At 44.7% G+C, this 11,328-nt stretch overlaps 1 pseudogene; it reads right to left on the minus strand.

Annotated features, from left to right (window-relative positions):
- Window positions 1-491: 491 nt before the first annotated feature.
- On the minus strand, window positions 492-609 carry LOC126185566 (5S ribosomal RNA; annotated as a pseudogene).
- Between the last annotated feature and the right edge of the window lie 10,719 nt (window positions 610-11,328).

Raw genomic sequence — 11,328 nt, forward strand, 5'->3', positions numbered from 1 at the left:
TTTCAAATGAATAAATTATGCTGTTCTGTTTAAAGTTTGTAGAGCATTTCAACGTACGAGTATATTAAGTGTATAATACCACGCTGTCTGAGGCGCCTTGTCACGGTTCATGTGGCTCCCCCCGACAGAGGTTCGAGTCCTCCTCGGACATGGATGTTTGTGTTGTCTGTAGCCTAAGTTAGTTTAAGTTAGATTAAGTAGTGTGTAAGCCAAGGGACCGATGACTTCATCAGTTTGGTCCCATAGTAATTTACCTTAAAAAATAACGAAAAGCGAAACAAAACTAAACTCCTCCTGAACAGGCCATGAAGACCCAACGGTACAGACCGGCGGCAGTGTCATCTTCAACCCCTACACTGTATGTGTATATGGAGGGCCATGTGGTCAGCACACCGCTCTCTCGGCCGTATGTCAGTTTCCGAGACCGGAGCCGCTCCTTCTCAATCAAGTAGCTCCTCAGTTTGCCTCACAACGGCTGAGTGCACCCCGCTTGCCAACAGCACTCGGCAGACCGGATAGTCACCCATCCCAGTGCTAGCCCAGCCCGACAGCACTTAACTTCGGTGATCTGACGGGAACCGGCGTAACTACTGCGGCAAGGCCGTTGGCACAAAAAGATTAAGTGTATAATAATTCCTTGTCAACAGGACTTTAGTAGGCATTTCCACTACCCATTACACGAGGTGCATCCAGTCTGTGTAAGAACAGCCATGCTCCAGTCTGTCGGCTGACCACTAACTGACTGGATGAATTCAGTTAAACCGTGCGGTAGCGTTCTCGCTTCTCACGCCCGGGTTCCCGGGTTCGATTCCCGGCGGGGCCAGGGATTTTCTCTGCCTCGTGATGGCTGGGTGTTGTGTGCTGTCCTTAGGTTAGTTAGGTTTAAGTAGTTCTAAGCTCTAGGGGACTGATGACCATAGATGTTAAGTCCCATAGTGCTCAGAGCCATTTGAAGCCATTCAGTTAAAGCGAGCTTTTTTTGGGTTCAGAAGAATTTCATCACTAAAAAGAACTTATCTTGCTGCGTAAACTTCTCTTAACGTCGGAATAAAAATGATAGTCCGAGTAGCAATGTCGGGAAGCGACATCAAGGAGGATAGTGCTAGTACGGGATGAGAATGGAAACGCTTATACTGGGACAGAAGCCAGTCATTCTGTTACTACAGCGCTTGTTGGCTGAAACGTTTAATCTAAAACAAAAGTCCTCCAACTAGAGATTTAGAGGACCTAATAAGACACCCTTGCAGAGTCTAGAGCACAGGCAAACATGCTCTGTGGTATAGGGAACAGATGGTTGATTTTTTTAATTTTATTTTGCGGGACTGAACCTCGAGAGTGAGTCATTACGTTTTAACTTGAGCATCGCATTAGCCTTCGGTGGTAGACGTGCGATAGGTTTTAGAGATAATATTTAGGTGAAGAAGGCTTTTGGTTGAGAAAATGGACTTATCTACAGCTAGGGCTAAAAGCAGTGGCATAGTAGTTGTGGGGGAATATCCTTGTCTAATGATTTAAAGTAAATCATTAAGTATTTCCAGAACAGTCGATAAAATGTAATTAACGTTTTCTTTAGGGATAGTGATATAGTTAAGACTACTTTGCGCAACGAAATAGAGTGCGTCTCACGTCACCTGGAGCACAGGGACGAGTACAGTGGACGTCGCGGAAAAAGCTTCGTTACGTTTTGGATTCGTTCGCGTCTAATGTCTTAGCTATTCAGTACAACAGACGACACTAAAATCAAATGCAGTTAAAATGAAATGTCATGTGGTTGGGGCCTCCCGACGGAAAGACCCGATCGCCTGGTGCAAGACTTCTAAGGTGACGCCACTTCGGTGACTTGGCGTCGATGAGAATGAAATGATGATGATGACGACACAAACACCCAGTCCCTGAGCGGAGAAAATCTCCAACCCAGCCGGGAATCGAACCCCCGCCCCCGGGCGTGACATTCCGGTGCGCTGCCCACACATTTACGGTGGCGGACTATCAAATACACTTGTACTACTGACATATAGATTATGAACATTATACCCTGATGAGGCAAAACATTATGACCACCTGCTTTATACACTACTGGCCATTAAAATTGCTACACCAAGACGAACTGCAGATGATAAAAGGGTATTTATTGGACAAATATATTATACTAGAACTGTCATGTGATTACCTTTTCACGCAATTAGGGTGTAGAGATTCTGAGAAATCTGTACCCAGAACAACCATCTCTGGTCGTAATAACGGCCTTGATACGCCTGGGCATTGAGTCAAACAAAGCTTGGATGGCATGTACAGATACATCTGGCCATGTAGCTTCAACACGATACCACAGTTCATCAAGAGCAGTGACTGGTGTATTGTGACGAGCCAGTTGCTCGGCCACCATTAACCAGACGTTTTCAATTGGTGGGAGATCTGGAGAATGTGCTGACCAGGGCAGCAGTCGAACATTTTCTGTATCCAGAAAGGCCCGTACAGGACTTGCAACATGCGGTCGTGCATTATCCTGCTGAAATGTAGGATTTCGCAGGGATCGAATGAAGGGTAGAGCCACGGGTCGTAACACATCTGAAATGTAACGTCCACTGTTCAAAGTGCTGTCAATGAGAACAAGAGGTGACCGAGACGTGTAACTAATGGCATCCCATACCATCACGCCGAGTAATACGCCAGTATGGCGGTGACGAATACACGCTTCCAGTGTGCGTTCACAACGATGTCGCCAAACACGGTTGCGACCATCATGATGCTGTACACAGAACCTGGATTTATCCGAAAAAATGACGTTTGGCCATTCGTGCACCCACGTTCGTCATTGAGTACACCATCACAGCCGCTCCTGTCTGTGATGCAGCGTCAAGGGTAACCGCATCCATGGTCTCCGAGCTGATAGTCCATTCTGCTGCAAACGTCGTCGAACTGTTCGTGCAGACGTCTTGTAAACGTCCCCATCTGTTGACTCAGGGATCGAGACGTGGCTGCACGATCCGTTACAGCCATGCGGATAGGATGCCTGTCATCTCGATTGCTTGTGATACGACGGCGTTGGGATCCAGCACGGCGTTCCGTATTACCCTCCTGAACCCACAGATTCCATATGTTGCTAACAGTCATTGGCTCTCGACCAACGCGAGCAACAATGTCGCAATACGATAAACCGCAATCGCGATAGGCTACAATCCGACCTTTATGAAAGTCGGGAACGTGATGGTACGCTTTTCTCCTCCTTACACGAGGCATCACAACAACGTTTCACCAGGCACGCCGGTCAACTGCTGTTTGTGTATGAGGAATCGGTTTTAAACTTTCCTCATGTCAGCACGTTGTAGGTGTCGCCACCGGCGCCAACCTTGCGTGAATGCTCTGAAAAGCTAATCATTTGCATATCACAGCATCTGCTTCCTGTCGGTTAAATTTCACGTCTGTAGCACGTCATCTTCGTGGTGTAGCAATTTTAATGGCCAGTAGTGTAGTTTGCTTGTCCGTCCTTAGAACGAAATATATCACTGAGACTGCGCGTCAGGGATCCGACAGTTAATTGGTACGTTTGTGGAGGTACGCGGCATTAGATGTCTAATCACAGGTCATGTAATTCGCGTTAAAATGACTCCTGATTTGCATACGCGGTGATGGCGCCCGATAGTAACCAAGGTGCTTTCCGTAGGATTTACATCAGGCGAATTTGGTCGCCGTGGCATCAACGTGAGTTCATTATAATGCTCTTCAAACCACTGTAGCGCGGTTCTGGCTCTGAGACACGGATAATTATTTAGGTGAAAGATGACATCGCCGTCAGGGAAGACATCAAATGGTTCAAATGGCTCTGAGCACTATGGGACTTAACATCTATGGTCATCAGGCCCCTAGAACTTAGAACTACTTAAACCTAACTAACCTAAGGACATCACACAACACCCAGTCATCACGAGGCAGAGAAAATCCCTGACCCCGCCGGGAATCGAACCCGGGAACCCGGGCGCGGGAAGCGAGAACGCTACCGCACGACCACGAGCTGCGGACGGAAGACATCAAGCATGAAAGGATGCAGGTGGTTTTTACCTGTCAGTGTGTCCTCGATTACTACCAAGGGTCTCATGCAAGCGCAAGAGAATTCCTCCAACGGCATAATACTGCTCCCACCAGCCTGCCTCCGTAGCGCGCTGCACATTTCGAGCCGTCATTCACCTCGATGACCGCATTTGTTGAGATGACCATCGAAGTAGTGTAGCAAAAATGTGATGTACCCGAGGAGCCGACACGTTTCCATTGATCGACGGTCGAATCCCGATGTTCCCATGCCCACTGGAATCGTAATTGACGATGTCGTTGGATCAACATGTTCAACAATTTACGATGAACGGTGTGCTCCGAAACACTTCAGCTTTTTCAGCAGAAATACCACAGATCACATCTATCTTGCTTTAGAGAGCAGACAAGCATCCGAATCCCACGTTCTGTGAAGAGTCGTGGACGTCCAACCATTTAGCGCCTAGTGTTAGTTCCACTGTCCTTCTACCTCTTTATGTAGATGCTCAAGACAGTTGCACGCGAACATTCGACTAGCTTCGCCGTTTTCGAGATACTTGCTCACAGGTTCTGCGTAATAACAATCTGCCCTTTGTCAAAGTCGCTTTTCTCAATGGGATCCCCCATTTTCAGCCCAGTTCGTCGCTGTGTTGATTCCCCATCAAAGTCTGCTCCACTCTTATACCTTCGTTACCGCGTCACGTGCCCGCAAAGCCACCAGGTACCTAACGTCGCGGTGGGCAGTGGTCATAATGTTTTGGCTGATCATGTTATACTTAAGTAGAAAATGCTGAAATGTGTGTGAATTCCTAAGAGACCAAACTGCCTAGGTCATCGGTCCCTAGACTTACACACTACGTAAACTAACTTATGCTAAGAATAATACACACACCCATGACCGAGGGAGGACTCGAACCTCCAGCGGGAGGGGCCGCGCAGTCCGTGACAAGTCGCCTGTAACCGAGCGGCCACTCCACGCGGCTATGCTTAAGTAGCTAATGCCGTTGTTTTATTATTTATAACATTCTTCTGCTTTATAGAAATAATCTGTTGTGACCGCTCAAACACACTAGCAATATTTCCTGCAATCGGTCGCTTTCCTTGAATCCTGCGACACACGAGCGGTTGAACAAGCAATTTGAACCATTATTTCCGTCATCTCGGTGTGTGTAGGTATTGAGATGGAAAATAAACTGTCGTGTTTAGAAACAGTAACATTGATCTGCGTGTGCTAACTAATACTCGAAACAAATAACAACAAAAACAACGAAATTTATTAAACGTGTTTTGGAACTCTTTAGACAGAACTGTAGTCTCTAATACAAAATACATTACATTTTGCATTGACACCAAGTATGTTGTATCCTTTTTTTCCAGTCTGTATTTCGCAAATATATTATAATGGCCGAGAACCTCCTTCTCCTTTTTTAACCAAACTGTGTTCATAACTTACATGACCTCAGTCAAAATGCCCTGAAAATGTTTCCGATTTTATGCTAGATTTTGACCCATGAATGAATATTATGCGATCTGACTTCTATCTGATTGATATATGCAGAAGTAGGAAGTGTTTTCATATCACAAAGAAACATATAATGGAAGCTTGAACATATATTTCACAGAACGCGACAATGTAATCACACCTTTTGACTTCGTGGCAGATCTACAAGTGTCTTTGTGTTCTCCGTTATAGAAAGGCCACATTACACGAGGATGTAAGCTCTCTTTTTGTAAACCCTACAACAAATTCACAAATGCAACTGAAATATAGTAATCACTCGAAATATATTCAGTATCAGCAAGAAGTCTTGCAGTTCAGGTACGTATTACAGTACCTTATACTGACTGTAAAAAGCATGAAAATAATTGGAAATCGAAAAAAATCTGTGATAATCTGTCATTATTTCAAATGAGTTTCAAAGAAAACGTCTTTCTTAGATCAAAATTTTATTCTAAGCCTTTTTTTGCAGTGCAAACTCCCTAATACATTCGTCGGTGTCAATTTGTACCTTGTATTCGATTTCCAAAATATCTAGATTTGTTAATCTCATTGCGGTTATTGTAGATCTTAAATACAGTGACGAAAAAAAACTGCAACACCAAAACATCCATAATGTATGGTAATGAAATTTCGGAAATACATTTGTCTAGGTAACATACACAACGTGATCAAAAGTATCCGGACACCTGGCTAAAAATGACTCACAAGCTCGTGGCGCCCTCCATCGGTAATGCTGGAATTCAATATGGTGTTGGCCAACCCTTAGCCTTGATGACAGCTTCCGCTCTCCCAGGCATACGTTCAATCAGGTGCTGGAAAGTTTCTTGGGGAATGGCGACCCATTCGTCACGGAGTGCTGCACTGTGGAGAGACATTGATGTCGGTCGGTGAGGCCTGGCACGAAGTCGGCCTTCCAATACATCCCAAAGGTGTTCTATAGGATTCAGGTCAAGACCCTGTGCAGGCCAGTCCCTTACAGGGATTTTACTGTCGTGTAACCACTCCACCACAGGCCGTGCATTATGAACAGGTGGTCAATCGTGTTGAAAGATGCAATCGCCATCCCTGAATTGTTCTTCAACAGTGGGAAACAAGAAGGTGCTTAAAACATCAATGTAGGCCTGTTGTCTGATAGTGCCCCCTGTATGAAAAACACGACCACACCATAACAACACCACCTCCGAATTTTACTGTTGATACTACACACGCTGGCAGATGACGTTCACCGGGTATTCGCCATACTCACACCCTGCCATCGGATTGCCGCACTGTGTACCGTGATTCGTGACTCCACACAACGTTTTTCCACTATTCAGTTGTCCAATGTTTACGCTCCTTACACCAAGCGAGGCGTCGTTTGGCATTTACCGGCGTGATGTGTGGCTTATGAGCAGCCGCTTGACCATGAATACTAAGTTTTCTCCTAAATTTTCTCACTTCCCGCCTAATTGTCATTGTAATTGCAGTGGTTCCTGATTCAGTTGGGAATTCCTGTGTGTTGATCTGGATAGATGTCTGCCTCTTACATATTACGAACCTCTTCAACTGTCGGCTGTCTCTGTCAGTCAACAGACGAGGTCGGTCTGTACGCCTTTGTGCTGTACGTGTCCCTCCACGTTTACACTTCACTATCATATCGGAAACAGTGGACCTACGGATGTTTAGGAGTGTGGAAATCTCGCGTACAGACGTATGACACAAGTGACACCCAATCACCTGACCTCGTTAGAAGTTCGTGAGTTCCGCGGAGCGCCCCATTCTGCTCTGTCATGGTGTTTAATGACTACTTAGGTCGCTGAGATGGAGTACTTGGCAGAAGGAGGCAGCACAACGCACGTAATATGAAAAGCGTATGTTTTTGGGGGTGGGCTCGAATGGTAAAAATGGCTCTGAGCACTATGGAACTTCTGAGGTCATCAGTCCCCTAGAACTTAGAACTACGTAAACCTAACTAACCTAAGGACATCACGCACATCGATGCCCGAGGCAGGATTCGAACCTGCGACCGTTGCGGTCGCGCGGTTCCAGACTATGGCGCCTAGAACCGCTCGGTCACTCCGGTCCGCTTTGGGGGTGTCCGGATACTTTTGATCACATAGCGTATTTACGTTATTAACATTGCAAGATCACAGGTTAATATAAGCGCGAGATAAGCCATTGAAAATGTGAAATGCCGTACATTAACAACCGCCAGAATGTTGGATGCAAGCATGCAAACGTGGATATATTGTGTTTTACGGGTGCCGTATGTTAGTTTGTGGGATGGAGTTCCATGCCTGTTGCGCTTGGTCAGTTTAGGGCGGTTTATGCTGTTAGTGGATGGCACTGGATTTACCGTCCAATGATGACTGGTATATCCGCCATTGGAGACAGATCTGGTGATCGAGCAGGCCATGACAATATGTCGATATTCTGTAGAGCATATTGGGTTACAGCAGCGGTATTTGGGTGAGCGTTAGCCTGTTGGGATACACCCCCTGCTGTGCCATTCATGACTGGCAGCTTAACAGGCCGAATCATCAGACTAACATACAAATGTGCAGTGTGGATACGTGCGATAACCACGAGAGTGCTCCTGTTGTCATACGAAATCACACCCTAGACCAATCTCAAGGTGTAGGCCATGTGTGCCTAGGATGCAGACAAGTTGCAGGTTCTCAACTGGCCGCCTTCTAAGCTTTCATCAGAAAACACAACAGACCTCCACCCTGCCCTCCAATAAGCTCTGGCTGGACACCAGTGAAGTCGCAAATGGCGGTGGTTTGGCGTGGGTGGAATGCACGCTACAGGGCTTCTGGCTCGGAAGTGTCCTTGAAGTAACCGATTGGTAAGAGTTTGTTTGTGTCACTGTGGTGGCCACTGTTGCTCAAATTGCGGCTGCAGATGCAGTATGATGCACCAGAGCCATAAGCCGAACACGATGGTCTTCCCTCTCGGTAGTGCTACGTGGCCGTCTGGAGCCTGGCCCTCTTGTGGCTGTACATTTTCGTTCCCGTTGCTGCCAGTAATCATTTACAGTGGTTACATTCCAGCCAAGTCTTTCTGCACTATCACAAAAGGAACATCTAGCTTCTCATAGCCCTATTACATGATCCCATTCAGACTCAGTGAGGTGCTGACAGTGGTGTCTTTGTCACCCTAAACGCATTCTTAACTAACACCAATTCGCCACGTCCAGTCTCAAAGGTGACTAACGCTTATGATCGTTACAATCTGTTTTAAAGCACACCTGATTTGCATCGTCATAGTGGCGTGGGACATGCACAAAATCTGAATAAACTGTTGTGTTGGCAGAAGAGCCAACACCGTGTTATTAGTGGAGGCCGAAACGCACGCGTTTTAGCTCACGCAGACTGGCGTGAGGAGGGAAGAACTATACTGACGTGGGGTCTGGAACATGACAAGGAATTAGAATTCAGAAAGCGGACGTAATTAGTTTGATACTTAACTTTAATCCATTAATGAAGAACGTCGCTCTTGACGGTACTTGATTCACAATATTATCTGTTCAGAATATATTCTTGAAGAATATGGCGTCTTGCTAGGTCGTAGCAAATTACGTAGCTGAAGGCTATGCTAAACTGTCGTCTCTGCAAATGAGAGCGTATGTAGACAGTGATCCATCGCTAGCAAAGTCGGCTGTACAACTGGGACGAGTGCTACGGAGTCTCTCTAGACTAGACCTGCCGTGTGGTGGCGCTCGGTCTGCAATCACTGACAGTGGCGACACGCGGGTCCGACGTATACTAACGGACCGTGGCCGATTTAAAGGCTACCACCTAGCAAGTGTGGTGTCTGGCGGTGACACCACATAAACATCATCTTTCAGATGTAGAAATACGCCTATCAACTTTTGTTCATATCGCACAACTACTTCTTGGTGTTGCAATTTTTTTCTATCAGTGTAATTTTTAATCAGTTTCATTTTAGATAAGCTTTTTTGACAACTAGAATTATTGATGGCAGTTGTGAGGAATATTCTCAGCGTTATAACTACATTACGTAACCCTTCTTCGAATTTGGACTGAAAATAAACTTCAATTAACCCAGTGGGCCGGAATCAATACGTTCTTTCTTACAGTCTGTTGTAGCTATAAAAGAACTTAGATGCACGCACTCAAGCTTAAATTCTTCTGTCAAGATCTCGAGAAACTTGGTCGAGGTTGCATTCCTCATCTTTAATTCCCAGCATTACTGCAGGCCTTAAGGAAGGCATATTTGTCGGCCAAATTCTGGAGCTGCTGGAATCTTTCTCGAATTTAAGCGGTTTCTCTATCTAATGAAGATGATATTTTTTGTTTTAAAATGTCTTCATACGATACGCTGGCTCTCTACTTCGTTCACTAGGAATGCGCATCCTAGTAATTCGTCTTGAACGTTCAACAGAAATGGTAAATTCTTCACACAAGCTCTTAGAATAACTTACAGCCTTGTCTACGAATTCCAATTGCTTCTCTTCCAACACCACCTTTAAGGCGATTATTTTCTGAGCACACTGATCTAGGTGAAGTCTCCGATTGTAGACAATTTTTGGCATCATTAACATCATGCGGCACCTGTTCCCAGAGACCCGGGAAATATAGAAACGAAAATGACTACAACCCTACTAACAAAGTTTCTGCGTCCTTTCGTGTGTTCAAGCATTCGTTTATTTCTGTTAGCTTTTCTAAAGGTTATCAAAATTTATTTGTAATCATTGTGTGAAATATTTACTGCATCGCATCATGCCTGCCAACGTGTGACCAGAATCCTCTTCAGCCTTTGGGCGAAAGCTAGTCACTCTATTGCCATAGCACTTACTGGTTGAAACATTTAATCTAAAATGAATGTCGTCCAGACAAGAGATTTAGGGGATCTAATATGAAGCGCTTTTTTAAATTATTTAGCAGCTCTGACTTTCGAGGGTGAGTGATTACGTATTAACTTAAATCTGAGGAAATTTGGCGTAAAAGTGGTCAAGGCGTTGTTGATGTTGGTCTTGAGAATCCTAAACTTCTGCGTCAGCACAAAACTCCAAAATGCCTCGATCAAGGTAATAATGGATACAGCTAAGTCAAAACGCTTGAAGCAGTTTCCAGGAAATTATATTTTGAAGTTTTCTACCAGTTGACTGTGTCACTCGAGAAGTATATTCGACAATCATTCAGCAAAATTGTTTAAATCATTGGCAAAATTTACTCTTCGATGTCCTATAGGCGTCGACAAAATTTCAGAAATTTTACATAGATGGTTTTGATGGACATTAAACTGATAAGCAATAGAGATATGTTTTTGTGGCTTTTGAAGTGACAAAACGAGCAAGGAAAGGACGTGAGTGAAATTGTGGAGTTCTTAAAAAAAACATGAATGGACAAGAGGAGGAATTCCTAGAGTTTGTGCACTTTGTTCGCTTCCTTATTACAATTCCTTTGTCCTCCTGTTCTAAAGAACTAAGTTTTTAGTTTTTATGTCCATTCAAATCTTATTTAAGATTAGCAGTGTTCCAAGATGGAGTCAATCATATTTTTATTTTACATATTCACTTCGATGTTACCGATGAAATGGATTTAGATGATTTGTTAACTACGTTTGTTTCGTGACACGCAAGGCGCAGCACAGTTTTTACATTATACAAGTGACTTTTTGTATCTAAAAGCATTTTAAAAAGTAAGTAATATTATATGAACCATTCGGAATAATAATTACAATGCGAGACCCTTTTCTGGACAACTGCCCACTCACGCAAAACATGAACCACCGGGCGTGATATGTCGTGCTTCAAACTGACTGTAGAAAGAACTTTCTTCACCTGTTTTGGAGAT

Source organism: Schistocerca cancellata, chromosome 4 (genome assembly GCF_023864275.1).
Source record: "Schistocerca cancellata isolate TAMUIC-IGC-003103 chromosome 4, iqSchCanc2.1, whole genome shotgun sequence".
Taxonomy (NCBI): Eukaryota; Metazoa; Arthropoda; class Insecta; order Orthoptera; family Acrididae; genus Schistocerca; species Schistocerca cancellata.